Source organism: Phoenix dactylifera, chromosome 16 (genome assembly GCF_009389715.1).
Source record: "Phoenix dactylifera cultivar Barhee BC4 chromosome 16, palm_55x_up_171113_PBpolish2nd_filt_p, whole genome shotgun sequence".
Classification (NCBI taxonomy): domain Eukaryota; kingdom Viridiplantae; phylum Streptophyta; class Magnoliopsida; order Arecales; family Arecaceae; genus Phoenix; species Phoenix dactylifera.
The window spans coordinates 11,882,334-11,899,339 of NC_052407.1; the positions used below are offsets into that span (position 1 = coordinate 11,882,334).

The window sequence follows — 17,006 nt, forward strand, 5'->3', positions numbered from 1 at the left end:
CAATATGTAAGGTCTATATAAAGACCACCCCTCTCATGTATGAGGGAATTGATGATTGAATGAAAAAACCCTAGCCTCTTTCTTATTCTTCTTCTTCCTCCTCCTCCTCTTCTCTTCTTCCGGCGTCTCTATAACCTCTTCTTCCTTCTTCCTCCCTTGTTCTTCCTCCTTCTTTTCCTCTTTTCCTGCAGTTGTGCTACATCGGCTTGGTATCAGAGCCAGGTTGGCTTTGCCCCTGCTGCCAAAGCCATGATCCAGTTTTTGTTCTCCTCCCTCTCTCTCTTTCAGTTTTCACCCCTGTTCCCTTTCTCCCGGCTCTCACACGAAGAATAGGGAAAACACCTTCGTCGATTCGCCACGCACTCACCCCCTTGCTCACAACTCCCGATCCCACCCCCTCTCAGCGGACTCACACCACCACCCCGTAGGGAAGTAGGCCACACTTCCCTCCCTTTCTCTCAGCTCCTACCAGAACGGAAGGGGAAAATCCCCGTCGCCGGATCCTTTCCACCCGCCGTTGCACCCATGCCCATTGCCACCACCAGGTGCCGCTAGCAACGCCAAACCACTATCGGTCGCCCATGCCCCTGGTATCAAACCTCATGGAATCGCCGCCAGCAAACCCGAGAACGCCGCCCTTCCGCGTTCGATCCCGCCTTCGCCGTCACCAGCCCCCTTCAACCACGGCCGCCTTCACCGCCACTCGCCGGCCGAAACCCGTGACCAGCCGTCCCGTCGCCGCAAAGCCGCGGCCAGGATCTCCGCTCCAGCCGCAAGCGCCGCCGCAAAGAGTGGCACGCCCTTCCGAATCCGTCGAGAGGTTGAAGAAAACCAACCTAACGGGTAAGATCCAAACCCGTTACCCGTTTCTCTGTTAGCCCGGATCCATCCCCCCAAAAAAAAGCTACGCACGTGACTTGCACATGATGGACGCTTAATGGGTTTTCGGAGCGGGTCACGCCCGATAACCCGGATCCTAATGGGTCTGAGTTGAAAAAAAAAGATAAAAAAAAGAAAAGACAAAAAAAAACTTACCTTTGTTCATCTTCCCTAACCGCACGCTGCGCCGCCGCCCTCGTAGCGCCGCTCCGCCCGTGCCGCCGCCGTCTTCGCCATCGCCATTCCCGCCTTCGCCGCCCCGCACTCACCATCGCCGCCTCACGCTCTTGCCCGTGCCCACCGCCCGAACCCCATCGCCATCTCCCCCCCCCCACGCCTTCGTCCTCGCTTCCGCCTCCACCCGACACCACTGACCGGACCCAAGGGAATCTCCCCTGCAGCGCCGCTTCCACCGTCGCCATCCGCTGCTTCACCACCCGAGAGCGCCGCCACCTTTTTCCCCTCCGCCGCTCTCCATCTCCTCCTTTCCGCCACTGCGACCACCACCTCTTGGAGGCCTCATCTCCGGCCCTCACCCTTTCCCCTTTGTTTCCTCCCCACCCCACACGCACCCTGACTCCCGATAGCCCATCGAATCCAACAACAAGCCGACACCACCATAACACCAGACCCCTCCCTTTTTCTTTATTCAACGGGCCCAACTCACAGGTCCAACCCGCCACTTCAAAGCCCACACGGCCGACTCTCTGTTTGTCCGATTCTGAGCCCGACAGGCCCATTTTCACAGCAGGCCCAACAAGTTGCTGCACACGGATCTAATTGGAGCCCTTTGACGAGTCTACTTGCTGCGCCGCGTTTTTGGTCGTCGCCCCAGCCCACAAGCACACATTCTGGTCGTCTACTTCACGACAGGTAATAAGGGTTCCACTTTTTTGGGTTTGTTCATTTAATTATGTTCTAATTCTCTTGCATGATAGCCATATTCTTGCAACTTACTTTGGCTGTCAAAATTTAGAACATAGAACCCCTACTTTCAAACCCATCCTATTTGCCCTTTTAAAATCTAGATATTAAATTAGCACACCCTAGCAACTGGATGTTTCTCAATATTCTTCGATCAGATTGATTTAGGATCAGAACAACTGTACTACTTGATTGCAATCTAATTTCTTAAATTGAATAATCTTAATCCTTAATTCCGAATAACCGAAATAAAAAATCAGCAACATTTTAAACTTTATGTTATTCTTGTGAAAACTTGCTGATCTCTGAAATCATAATAGATTGCATTAATAGGTTGTCCTGCATCAAATTTGGTCCTACATCATATCTATTAGGGTTTCATTAGTGGCATTGCATTTCACATCATCACCTAGTGTCGTCATTGCATGCCAATCCGTAGTGATAGGGAGTACTATTTCAATCCACCTAAAACCCCTGTAGCTACCATGAATTCCGACATTTTGAGGTCTCTCATAGAACAACTCGATGCCATGCGGGCTAGACACGAGGAATTCAAACAAGAGATCCGTGAGCTCATGCGAAATTCTTGAACCCCTAAACCACCAACCCCCATTGCAGCCCAACCTAAAATCGATTTGAGGGCACCACCTATAGTCCTTCCCCATCCCCCTAATAACCAACCACCTCCCGATCATCAACGCAATCTAGATGAGAGGCTGCTGCGTACCATAAGAGTAGAGGCTCCTACCTTTGTTGGTCAACCCGAGCCAAGCGTGTATCTCGATTGGAGAGCCGCTATGGATAATTACCTTAAGTGGAACGAGATGACTGACGATAAAAAAGTGCGATTTGCCAAAATGAAACTTATTGGGCAAGCTCACTGGTACTGGCATAATGTCGAACATATGCGTGAGACCCAAAGGCTTCCTCGTATAACTACATGGGAGGATATGAAAGAAAAGCTAAATGAGAAGTATCTGCCATTTTCGTACCGACAACGCCTTATGGTAGGTGGCAGAAGCTAACTCAAGGGACATCGACGGTTGCTGATTACATCGCACGATTTGAGGAGTTTCATATGAAGTGCGGTGTAATAGAAGAGGAGACCCTTACCCTCTCTAGGTTTCGGGCAGGACTCCGCGAGGAGATCCAGAAAGAATTACTCCTCCGAGAGATTACCACTCTTAACCAAGCATACTAGTTGGCCCAAAATGTTGATAGTTTCTTAAGACTACCCGTGGTGAGGCCCATCGATCCTCGACCACTAGCCCTAGGAGTCCGACCTAACCAAAATTATCTCTCACAACCTAGACCGCTTTTCAATCCTCTTAATCAGCCCGGCCTAACCCAAGCATTGACTAGGACCTCCCCGATGCCTGTCCCGAACCCTTCAACTGATAAGGAAAAAAGAATATTAGGTTCCAAACCTCCTTCTCGAAACCAAACCCAATGCTTTTAGTGCCAAAAGTCCGACCACATTGCGTCCCAATGCCTTGCCAAAACTTACCTGATTACTGAACCAAAAGCTAAGATCCAAGCGACCGAATATATCGAAGAAGTCTATGAACTAAATATAGGAGATTATGTAGAAGACTTTGAAGACGAACCCACAGAATTAGACTTTGTCCAAAATGATTCCCAAAGGGAGACTATTGATCTAAGTACAACCAAGCCACTTCACATTACTACTATCGAAGAGGTAGTGAAAGATATTGAGAGCCAGTCACCTGAGTTGGCACTTATAGCTAAAGATACCCATGCGGAGTCCAATCTTGAACATTTCCCGGTAGTAGTTTCCCTTCTAGAGAAGTTTCATGATGTAGTCCTTGATGATCTTCCGGATGCACTTTCTCCAATGCGTGATATTCAACGCGCAATTGATCTAGTTTCCGGAGCATCTCTGTCTAACCTTCCACATCATAGGCTCAGACCGAATGCATATGCTAGGACCTGGAATTTAATATTGTCGACAGTTGAGTTTGCATATAATAGTTTGGTTAACAAGTCCATAGGTATGAGTCCATTCGAAGTGGTGCATGATTACAAACCTAGGCAATCCATAGACCTGTTTTTCATGTCTCATCAGTATAGAGTCTTTGAGTCTGCACAATCATTTGCATCGCATCCACATTCATTGCATTAAGAAATCAGCAATTGTAGTCACTTTAATAACTTAAAATATAAATCTCTTGCTGATTTACACAGACGTTATAAAGAGTTAAGTGAAAGAGATCACGTCATGATAAGAATTAGGCCTGAACGACTTTCTTCGGAAATGTTTAAGAAATTACAAACTTGTAGTGCGGAACCGTTCAAAATCTTAAAGAAAATCAGTTCGAATGCATATGTTGTGGATCTTCCTGATGACTATGGGATCAGTGCGACATTTAATATTGAAGATTTAGTCAAATACAAAAAAACAATATTCATGCCTTCTGACCTCTTTATTGATATACCTGCCCATGTTGGACACCCTGACCTATTACCTGCTGTTGAGCCACCACCTTCCAAATGTCATGCATGCAGAGAACAAATAGAACATATATTAGATGAGTAGGTTATATCAATCAGGAACGGTGGTTACCAACGTTACCTTATTCGGTGGAAAGGTCGACCAAAGTCTGACGTGACGTGGATTTCCAAAGCCCAGTTGCAGCGCCTTGACCCCGATCTTCTGGAGCAGTACGACAGCCGGCCAGACCTGTACTCGACGGGGTCGAGTTTTTTCTCACCCGGAAGGAGTTGATGGGGACATCAGGGACATCAGAGCCCTTCGTTCAGATGATCCTGAGCCTCCGGATTGAGTCAGACCCGGATTGGGTCCATTTGAGTCCGAGTTATTTTTTTTATTGCATTATTTGTTTTTGTTTTAGTCAAGTCAATTTGGTCCGTTATTTTGTTATTAGACTGGTCAATTGGATTTATGTAATTGGGTCAATATGTAAGGTCTATATAAGACCACCCCTCTCATGTATGAGGGAATTGATGATTGAATGAAAAACCCTAGCCTCTTTCTTGTTCTTCTTCTTCCTCCTTCTCTTCTTCCTGCGTCTTTATAACCTCTTCTTCCTTTTTCCTCCTTCCTCCCTTGTTCTTCCTCCTTCTTTTCCTCTTTTCCTGCAGTTGTGCTACATCACCTTTGCTATTATTTTGTTTAGGCACATGCTTGTTCACTAAACTCAGAAGTCAAATGAGTTGTAACTAATTCGGCCTTGATACATGCAAGTTTTTGTCTTATTACTTCCTACTGTGTATAGGTGAAATGGATTGGTTTTCAATTATCCCTGGTAGTGAGTGACCTGCAAAGAGGGAAGATTCATGCTTAATTAGTTTCCTTTGTTTTGCTTGGATCCTAAAGGTACAGTACAGTCCCATCAAAGTTAGTGTATTGAACTTACTCAAAACAATCTTTTGGATTCTAGCATCCAATACCATTCTTTCTTTTCTTCTCTTTATTTCTTGTTTTTTCTATTGAAAAAAAACAGTGTGATTGCCACCATAGGCTTCAAACCTAGGACCTCTTCCAAGCATAAGCACCAAGGAAAGGGGTCCTATTGGCTACCTTTGATTACAGTAACAATGTTTTCAACATTCATATAGATTACAATAATTATCCCAACTTGGATAAAGTTTTTTGAGACATTTCATTGGATAAAAATTGTGAATAGCTCTCTGTATCTGTTGCCTCTGCACAAGTGCTGAGAGCTGAGGGCAAGTCTTGTCCACCAGTTTTTTTTTTTTTTTGACTGCATCACTAGAGTTTCGTGACTAATTAGTCTTTTCTATGCTATCGGTGAAGTGCAGCTTGAAGTAGCTTTAGGAATTTTTTTTACCATGTCTGTAGATAGATAGCCTTTTTGAGACAGATCGGTTTGGCTGGAGTAGCTTACTAGATGAGTAGGGTGTCTAGTGAAGCACTCAGATTCATCTTTCTGGAAATTCTAATGAGTAGTGCTACAGTAAATCAGAAAAAAACCAGAAGTCGCTTTTTGTCGATCCTAAAGGGTTAATTTTGATGATGCAAAACAGTTGATGCAAAAATTGACTAATCCATTCCATGGTCCGTAGCCTCTAAGAGGAACTCATTAATGGCGATAAAAGCAGGTATGGAGAAAGCTTATGATAGAATGTCTTGGAGATATTTACATGCAGTCTTGAAGCAACTGGAGTTACTCAACTGAGAGTTAGAGATGTATATAAAATCATTTAAAAGTAGCAAAACTATGATATCAACACCAAACTTTAAATAGGTGTGGAATATGGCTGCCCCTGAGTTAAAATTTTTTGGTGGGAAAGTTAGTTCGGGCAGACTACCATGCAAAAAGGTTTTGGAAGAAAGGGGCCTATTGCACCCGAATAATGCTAGTTGTGACATTTGTCATAACATAAAGGAGGACATCAACGATTGTTTGATCAGCCACCTTTTCACATCACTAGTTTGGCTTGAACTTAGCAGACTAGGACCTGCAGCTCCTTAGTTCCACTCACTTCTGTTGACCTTTCTCTCCTGGAGTTTGAAAGAACTGGAATGGTATACACTGGATGGTGTATTTGGAATACAAGGAACAATAGGACTTCTCAAAGGAAACGATGCACGGCACTGCTGATCAAATTGTTTATATTGCTTTACATCTAGCATCGGAATTTTATGAAGCAACGTGGAAGGATTTTGGATCTTTTGATTTGTAGTAGTAGAGCATCAGCTGTAAGAAAATACAAAATATATAAATAAATCTATCTCATTCTATCAGCTTAAGTTTGTAGGATAAGTGATAATTTCAATATGATATCAGAGCAGCTGGAACAAGAAAAATTTGAGCAAGCTTGATTTCTGAAGCGGGACTATGGACTGCTTGGAAAGGGATCATAACGACCCTCAACAACTCAATCTTATAAGAATATGGGTTGAAGAAGATTTAGCAATCGTGATCCAGTGGATCAACAAGTGTTGCAAACATGCAAAAGCCTAATTTTCATCCTTTGGTTTCTGATCTTCATGTGAAGCTTTTCTATATCTTTTCCACACTTGTCATGTTTTAAGAGAAGCAAGCCAATCTGCCAACCTGTTAGTGACTCTGAAGATAAATGCTGATTTTGATTCCATGCCTTTTTTACTCGGTTATGGCTGATGCATCTTATTATATTTTTTATAGACCTGGGATAATATGATCCTTTCTGTTTCTCTTCTTCTACCCACTTTTTGTACCATAAAAAAAAAAAAAAAAAAAACTTAAGGACTCCCAGCTCCAAAGATCCCGTCCTTTAAATTTGCTACCTACCGAGTCCCGCTGGTCTCTTCTTCCCTTTCGCTTCCTCGCCCGGACCCAAAGGGGTGATTATTACGACTCCGCCCGGTCCCATTCTCGCTTTCTCTCTCTCGTTTCTCCCCCATCCTCTTTCGCCGCGCGGCGGTACCCCAAGAAGAGAAGAGCAGAGAAGCGAGAGAAGACGAGGCGGCGGCGGCAGCAGCGAGCGGGGGAGGACGAGGGCGGCCGGAGGAGGCGATGCGATCGGATGAGGGGGAGGAGGAGAATCCGGCGACGGGATCGGAGCAAGAACGAGAAGAAGGCCCAACCACCAGCGCGGCGGCGGCGGCGGCTCCGGCGAGGGCCGGCGGTGGTGATGGCGTTGCAGATTGACCTGGCAGCAGCGGGGGGCGTGCAGCGCCGCAAGCGGGTGCCCCTCTCGGCCTCAAGAACCTTCGGCAACACCTGTTACCGTCAACAGCGTCCTCCAGTGCCTCACCTACACCCCTCCCCCTCGCCCAATTCTGCTCGCCTCCCAACACTCCTCCCTCTTGTGAGTGAGCCCCCCCTTCTTCTGCATCCCTTCTTACCCTCCTCTGCTTTCGATTCGAAGACGATTTTTTTGGTTGATTTTGGGGGAACTTTCTTTGGCAGGCAAGTCAGTATTCACGGAACCGGGACAAGGAGTGCCCTTTCTGCATCCTGGAGTGGCAGATCGCCCGATCCCTCAGCCTGGACGGGCCCTCGACTCGCCCTCCAAGATCCAGAAATGCCTCACCCTCTTCGCCGAGCACTTCCGCTGGGGCCGCCAGGAGGACGCCCACGAGTTCCTCCGGTACGTCATCGACGCCTGCCACAACACCTCCCTCAAGATCCTCAAGCGCCTCGCCGCCACCTCCGGCAATGCCCCCAATGGGACCCCCAGGCCGGCGCGGAGCGCTCGGGGGAGGCACCGGAGGGCCCTGCACGGGTGATGATGGATATTTTCGGGCGGTGCACTGCTCAGCCAGGTGAAGTGCCTCACCTGCAAGGGGGAGTCCACACAGACCGACGAGATCATGGATATCAGCCTCGACCTCTTCCAGAGCAACTCCTTGAAGGATGCCCTCGCCCGATTCTTTCAGCCTGAGGTCCTTGACGGCAACAACAAGTACAGCTGCGGCAAGTAAGGAAGCTGTGTCGATATGGATATTCCATTGCTTGTTTCATTGGTGGATGTAGCGATTTAACTGGAATTCTTTGCTATGCTTCAGGTGTAAGAAGCTATCTGTAGCAGAAAGCAGATGTTCATTCTTGAGCACCTAATAGTACTTGTCATCCAGCTCAAGGTGATTGTTTACTTATCTGGTGCTATTCCTTTGATTTTTTTTTGTTGTTGCATTGTCTAGGGTTTTACTGGGTTTTGCAACTGTGTTCTGTCTGTAGAGATTTGAGGGCATACATGGTGGGAAGATCAATCGGAACATTGAATTCGAGGAGGTTCTAGTTCTTTCAAAGTTTATGTATAATGCAACTCAGGTTTGTCATAACCCATTTTGTAGCCTTTCTTCTTTTTCCCTTGAAGCTGTCTGTCAGTCTCTTCTATGAAACAAATCGATGGGCCATCAAGAATGAGTAACGTTAATGCCGGTGGAACACTATTAATTGGTGGAAGGTAGAATATGATGTATGAATGCTACATTCTACATGATGAATGCAGCTTAAGCATCTTGCTCCTGTGTATTTTTAACTATGTTGTTGGATCATAATTGAGCATTTAGCAATGTAACTGTTCAGTTGTATCAAATAGAGAAATGCGGTTCCTTTGGCGAATCACTAGCATATGCAGCTGAAAGTTTACTAGTATGCATGCACATGCTATCAATGTTAATCCCTATTAAAGAAGAAAATATATGCAAAAGTATGTAAGAGAATTATTATAGGACATAAGAAATTTATATGTACTAAAAAGAGCAATAATATTTTAATGTGTCATATTTATTTGAGTTCACTAGAAGAATGAAAATAAGTGATAAGCTGAAGCATCTATTAAAGGTGGGCTTTGTGTGGTGAAGATTAGGAGGGAGGAGAAAGAGGCCTAGTAAATGGGGTGGTTGCTAATATAAGTTGTAGGATGTGGGACACAGGGAGGAGGACATTGAGAGAGGTTGGAAGCTTGGGGGAATAGAGGGAGAGGCCAATGGGAGTGATCATTTAAGAGAAGTTAGGTAATTAGAGGCATAAAGATGGAAAGGTTTATCAATTTATAATCTGGTTATATTAAGATAAGTTGGTTAAGATGTAAACCTTAAAATCTTTGAATTAGTTAGGATAAAGGATTCAACTGCTGTCCGCGTATTTTTTTCAGTTTGTTTGCGTTTCACAATATTTTAGAAATATAGTTTCCAAACAACAAATAGTTTTTATAAAAGCTCTACTGCCAATAGTTCTATAGAGCCTAAGGAATTGGGAAGCAGAATAAGAGGGGGAACAATCCATTTTACCCTATTGTTCCACCCTCTTTCAGCCAAACACTTGTAGCAGCACTTGGGTTAAACCACTTTTTTAGAAGGCAAAATGGTATTTCTAAAATGTTTGTGCACAACTTTTTGCATTACAGCTTCATTTGTCCCACTTAACCTAGCATTTCCTCCAGGTTAACTTATTCCACTTCCAACCACAACCTGAGGGCCCGTTTGGATGTTGCAAGACATTACTCAGGCGATAAGATATAGTGGCGGGAGTTTCAGTTTAAAAAGTGTTAGTAATGGAAGAGTTAGAGGACTTGGGCAACCCATGGATCTCATATCTGTAGGTAAATCACCCTAGGGATGGAATATATTGTCCCTGAAAAATAGAAAATAGTAAGATTAAGCAGGCTGATTGAACCCCTCTTCCATTATCTCTTTCATGTGAGCTCTCCCTTGTCTGACCTTATCTCCAACATCTGAATGGGGCCTAATGGAATATATATCGACAAGAAAATTTAAGGAACTCTCATTTGGCATAGATCTAATTACTTATCTCTCTCTCTCTCTCTCTATATATATATATATATATATATATATATATTGATAACATCAATTTTAAACAATCACCTATCTAATTTGAGCAAAATTCTGTCTTATTTGTTTGTTTTTTTCTAAATGTATTACTGGGGCATGCTTGTTGTTCCTGATGTGTTATTATGTTATGCATAGCTAGGCATAATATTGACATAAGTGATTTGTGTAGACTATTGGATGTCAAGTGATTTTTGTTATCCAAGTTTGGCTACATATGCATTCCACCACTTTATCTTGATAATATGAACAGGTGCCTGTTATTGGGTTTTTGAATGTGTTATTTGAGGATTAGGGTTGTGGAACCAAAATTGCTCTGGTCTTGCAAGCTTTCTAATATGAATAGAACCTTAGTTCCCAACAGGTTTATTTAAGAGTAAGGTTTAAAAAATGTTAGTTTATTGTTGAATTATATCATTTATTCATCCTTAATGTTGTATATCTGTAAATTGCAACTCATGTCAAAAACGCTCTCTGAGCTGGTACAACATTTTGTTATCGGATTTCTGTTTAGCAAACCTTGATGACGGGAAATATTTGTGACAATATTAAGTGAAGAAGGTGGCTAAAGAAGTCTGAATGTATCTTAGTTATCTGGTCTGTTGACTGTTGAATGTTGAATGGGATTTTGGATATATTGATGAAAGCAATATAGGGCTCAGCTTTGTTATATGGTTTGGAGAAATCTGAAGGGCGTAGAGCTTTAGGTTCATTGGAAATGTTGGATATTATGGAAGGATAGAGATTGATAGGGAGAGAATGATGGTAGGTTCTGGGGGAATGGAGTGACTATGGATGGATATTGAGCCTTCCCCTTATTTTCATTTCTGGTGGAGGGACCAAATGCCCGGTGCACTAGAAGTTTCAAATTGGTGCAATACCTTCAGAAACTGAAGGGTTCTAGAAAGCTGCTGGGATTCTGACCTTATTATTAAAAGGATTCATCATAAAAAAGAGAAGGAACATGGTTGTCAGGGTCAAGTCAGTGGATATTGTGTGGAGAGTGAAATGAACTTCTGAAAGATGTATGCTTGTCTAACAAAATTGTAGCTTATCAGTACCTATCTGGCTGCTTTCTGCAACTTTTCTTTTTTCCTTTTTCAGGGTTTCCCCTTTTATTTGTTCATTTTCTTCTGTTTTCGTTTCCCCACCTTCACTGGAGTCCATGGCCCATTTTGCTGTTATCAGCTAGTTCGAGGGAGTGTTAGTTTGGCAAACACTTTTTCTGTTTTAGGAGTTTTACTTCACCTACTCTGCCTTGTAAGATATTTTGATAAAAAGGGTAAAACTCTATTTACATCCTTTAGACTTACTGGTTTTCAAATGAACTAAGGTGCCTTATCTTTCATATCTTGGACAACAAACAACTTTCATTATTCTTTTTCTTTCGAAAGATATTTTCTAATTGACAAAATCATTGGTGTCATGGTAATGCAGAATTCACAGCCAGAATATAACCTTTTTGGCAGCATCGTTCATTCAGGCTTCTCACTCTGAGTCTGGACACTATTATGCATACATCAAGGTCACCTGTTGTTTATTTTTTCATCTTTTTTATAGTTCAAGCACTTGAACTTGTATTCTGTTCCTATTGATGCTTTTGCATACAGATGACTCCAATTTTTATATTATCGTTCTACAGGATGCTTTTGGTCGCTGGTATTGCTGTAACGATGCTCATGTTTCACTTTCAAGCACCACAAGAGGTTTTGTCTCAGAATGTCTATATCTTGTTCTATATACGCAGTATCAAAGCCCCACGATCTAGCAAAACGGGTTCTCCCTGCCATTTTATGAAGTCTTTGGATTCCAATGGAAGTGGGTGTATTACCAAGCAGTAAGTCTGCCGAGGTTTTGAAGCCTCCAATAATAAAGCCAAATGGGGGTTTCTTCTTTTAAAAATAATGGTTCCATTATGTTGAAGAATGGTAAGATATCTCAGAATCCACAAATCAAGAACCCTTAACTTGAAATAACCTTAGAATAAAAAGAGCTATTTCAATGAACAATGACAGCATTAAAGTTTGTAATAATTGTGTCTGCTCGAAAGGATTCTGCGTCACCTGAATGTAGCTCGTCCAATGAAACTAAAGTTATGCATAAGGTTGAGGTGTCATCAAGACCAATAATAATGCTGCTGAATGAGAGCACTTCTTCTAATTTAGTGACATACAGTGGTGCACAGACATTGTCAGTACCAAATGGAAATGGATGTGTTAGTATTTTGAAAGTAGAAGTACATAAGGACAATGGGTTCCCAGGTGGTGGAAGCTGTTGAGAAAAGATCTTGATGTGACAATTCATCCAACCGCATGAATTACTGAATGCCGACTCCTGGCGTTTCAGCATTTAAGAGAAAAATCACGCGTAATAGTGACAGAGCTGAAAAGTCCGAGTACTACATCTGAACGATCTAGCAATTTGTCTAGGGAAGATGTGCATTCAGGACTCAGAGCACATGTTTCAAAGAGCAGTTTTATAGGGGAACTTGAAAGTTTAAAGAAGTGTAAGTCTCTGCTTCTCACTTCTCCAGTATGATATTTGTTTCTTTGACAATTATTTGTTTCAAGGAGAGAACTTGCTATTGGCAATTTAGCCACTGTGCTCTTTATGGTTTTGTAAGGCAAAATATTTATTTTCCAAATAATTTTTGGGTTAATATTGCAAAGGTATCACCATCTTTTCTGATATCATATTGGCTCTTTTTAGGCTTGCTAAAGAAGCCCCGTTCAGAGCTACAGTCATGTGGTTGGGTTCATGAACTGGATAATTTCATGCGCACCAGAAAGAAGTCATGTTTACAAGCAGCAAACAATGGTCATGTTATAGTTCTATAAAGTAAGAGTTCTGCTTCATTCTGCAACTAATATGAAATTTTATATACTTAATGTCTTTTTTATAAATTTACGTTTGCAAATCATCTCTGTGCCTTTATTTTAATATAGAAAAAGGTAACTAATTTCACACCGCTGCTTTGTTTTAGGGTGGAGCCAGGAATTTTATGTAAAAGGGGGCACAAATACATTATATTATTTGAATTCTAAACTACTGATAGATCAAAAGGAAAATCAGATCTTGTTCATGTTATTATATTCTCTAGCATGCATAATAAGCAAGTCTTTTTTTAAATATTTTACTTCTAAAAATATACTTATGATTCTCTCTGTTACACTTTTCACTATAATTTCGTCTGTACATCTGAAGTCTCAAAACATGCATCAGCGCAAATAACAGATTATATTATAAATTGATAATTGATGTTTGTAGAGATGAATAAGAGATAGTAGGAAAAGTTGATTTGCACACCTTGGTCAACCAATGATGCAGTCAGTTGAGGGACAATGCAATGCCACGGTAGCAATATCTGGATATCTTCTCTCTCTCTCTCCTCCCCCTCCCCCCCCCCCCCCCCCCCCCTCTCTTCCTCCCTCTTTTTTTGTGTGTGTGGGGTGGGGGTGGACATTACACTATAATGACAGCAAAACTCATTAATCTTTCAAAATTGAGAAATATAAATGTATAGAACGTGAGAGCAACAATATTAAATACTTCATCAACATCAGATAAGTTCCAGTGGTGCCATATTTTTATTGTGCTCCTATAGCATCTTTTGCTGCGATTTGCCCAAGTCTTAGAATCCTTATCTAAGCTTTTGAACAATGTTATGCTGAAATCAATTTACCTGCTGTCACAAATAACATTAGCTTAATCAGCTCTCCAGAAACAAAAGGCAAAGAAAATGCTTAATATGGCCTGAGTCCAAAGTGCAAACCCCATGTTCAGGTAGATAATTCTTAGTTTCCTAAGATTGGTGAAGGGAGTTTGGGGGATGGGTGGGTATGTGGGGGCTCGGGGGGTAATGCACTTGCTTGACCACAGGAGATTGGTGTGGGGAAGAGAGGGAGCGACAGCGAGTGAGAGAGAGACCTAGGCAATGTCATGGTGGCATCTTGGAGTGTGTTGTACGAGCTAGCATGGAAGGGAGCTTCTAGGTTGGAAGAAAGAGGTTTGATTTTTCTTTAGAAAAAGATGGGAGGATGGTAAGCCTGCCCAATGGAGACAACACAAACACAGAGATAAATTAGACAGTAATGGGATTGTAGATCTAAGTTAAGTCCTTTTTTTATTATTAAATATTTTAGCGGTTTGTGAAATTTGACATTGGGAAAGCATCTTGCTAAATTTGAAAACATGAAGGTGGGAATTGACATTAAAATTTGAAACTATTTAGCAGGATAGGGCCCAAAAGAAGAGGTTCAATTGACACCAAAGGAATGGGCTCCTAGCCCCCGATTAGAGGAGGCCCAACCGCCCAAGGGGGGAACACCATGTAGATTTAGTCTTAGAGGGGGCACAGACTAAGAATGTAATAGAGGAGGTATGGGTTTTTTCTTTGGGCCAGGGGGCATATGCCCATGAGTTCTCTCTTCCCTCTGCCGCTTTGCTTTGGATAAACTAACTCTTAGCAAATAGTAAAATTATGAACTATTTTCTGGAATTATATAAGCAATTGTATCTAACACTTGCTACCAGTTTATTGTTCCTGCTAATCCTAAGTGACCACAGAATACAAACCCATTTTAATTTAGGTTACTGTTGAGGATTATATCCTCTGTCAACAAAATTCCTGTGATTTGTTTATGTTTCCTTTTATGGATCTTGTAGCATAGCCCTGCTCATGTTATAATTTCCTGTTGAGGAATGTCATATTATATTTCTGTATTTCACTAAACCAAATTCTTTAGATTTCCAATTTGTTACTAGATTTGCCATCAATGTTAAAAATAATAAACACGTCTTTTGATAATCAACATTAGCTGTAATTTACACCTATATTCAAGTCCTCATAAGTTGGATTGACCATGCTTGCATTATACTTGTGGTCTGTTTGTTGTTGTGTTTGCCTTTTAAATGTCGTTCTCAAAAAAATATTGTCAAAGACCATTTTTTCAAGGAAGTGCTTTCTTAAATTCAAAAGCTACAGGCTTTTTCTTTTGAACATCACCTGTGCCATTGCCCCTTCGCAAATATGTGAAAAAATGAAAGAAATAAAGACTAAAAGCTCTTAGTGATTGAGCAAAATGGATCCAAGCAGGCAAGGTAGAAAGGGGAAGGGAATTAACTAGATGTGCAGAAGTTGAGCTCTGCTTGATGTAGCATGACTGACAGCTGCTAAAGCGAAGCCACTGGTCTCATGAAACCCGCCAAGCAATTTGGTTACCTTGGCTTCTTCTTGTAGGTGTGTGGCTTTTGTTATGCTTTCCAACTGCAAGTGCCTCCTTACCTGTACTGCTACTTATATGAAGGTCAGAGAAATTAGTAAACATCCTGAGCCTGAGCCATAGATGCATAATGGGGCAACTGGTCTGCTGCTTACTGTAGGCAGCCTGGTTTCCACCTGTCATCTCCCTGTTAAAACAGTGTCTATTATCAAGTTTTAACCTTTCGAGAGATGGGCCTGCTGTCAGGTCTGTTAACTCGTATAACATTTGTAGAAGTTTGTTGTCAGCCCTCTCAATACTGTCGACTTCCTAATTAATCATTGTAGTCAATTTCTAATTGAGCATTACGGAAGTGCATCAAAGCTTTAGAGCAAATATTTTCATCTTTTAGTACATAATCTAGATAGCTTATTTATTTTAGAAAGTACAATGGTGCAACAAATCTCTCAATTTGAATGATTTCTGCTTATGTTGCTATTTACTGTAATGCAGGAAGCAGTTGATCATTGACGCTAGGAAGACCTTTATTTCGCAAATTCCAGAATCAGTAAAAGAGCACTTCATTAAGCGTTTCAGATCATTTAGTAATGGCAAATTATTATGGGATGCTTAAATTTCAACTTATGGTATGCTACCTAAGTACCTGTCTTGGGCCGAACTATCAAACTGTATATTTCAAAACAATTTCTTTTTTACTCCATTGTTCTTTTCGTCCAATTGGTTTTTCAGAAGACTATAATATCAATTGAAGAGACGTCCTTAAATAGGTATTACTTTTGCAGTCCCTTGGTTGCTGCTGGACTGGGTGTAATAGTCTGTATAATTTCTGCATCCAAAACTCAATAGCCTATTTTTCTTTTGGAATGCAGAAACTGCTGGTACGTGTTGAACCTTGAATGTTGTACTTTATTTCAAGTTCCATAAATAGCACATGCCAATACCATGATTAAACATTGTCACAGCTTTTTAATACTTGACAGTATATTTGTTTTTTAGGAACATGTGAGAATCCTCATTGACTTCATCACTACCTCACTGTCAGTGCTATTTACATTTTTGAGGCTGATACTTTTATTTGCGAGAAGAGATTGAGTGCAGAGTTACAGTCCTGTGTAAGATATCTTTTTTGTCATGCTGCGATGCTCCATTCATAGAGGCAGAGTCTCTCTCCTTTTTTCCCCTCTTTAATTCCAAAGAGGATGGAACATTATCTTAAATATAATCACAGTTACTGAGTTACATGAACTATGCAAGTTTTTGGCTTTTCTTCCCTTGAAATTCTTATATATTTCTCCTGTGTTTCCTCATGATTACTCTTTATTAAGTTCAGTGGCAGAGAATATGATTTGTTTAAAATATATATCTAATTCAAAAGTGAAATCTTCTTCTAGGCATTTCATTTTCTTATAAAACTGGAATGCATATTGCGGATTTTGTCCATGCATCTGGTTGAAATAATGTGTTCCTAGTCTTCTTGTATACTCAATTGTTGCATTGAGCCTCTACACTTATTTTTTGTCACAATGTTTGTCATTTTAAACTTTCTATAACAAGATTTTCATCTAAAAACTGCAATAGCTGATAGAAGGCCTTCATTGTCATGGAGATTTTGTCTGGGCAGCATCAACAAGCTATCAACATTAGAAATATATTATGCTCAATATATTAAAAGCAGATAGCGGGCAATGTAGCAG

The 17,006-nt window shown here is 41.6% G+C and overlaps 1 pseudogene; it reads left to right on the forward strand.

The window, feature by feature from the left end:
• Positions 1-2,600: 2,600 nt before the first annotated feature.
• On the forward strand, positions 2,601-16,670 carry LOC103695838 (annotated as a pseudogene).
• Positions 16,671-17,006: the final 336 nt, after the last annotated feature.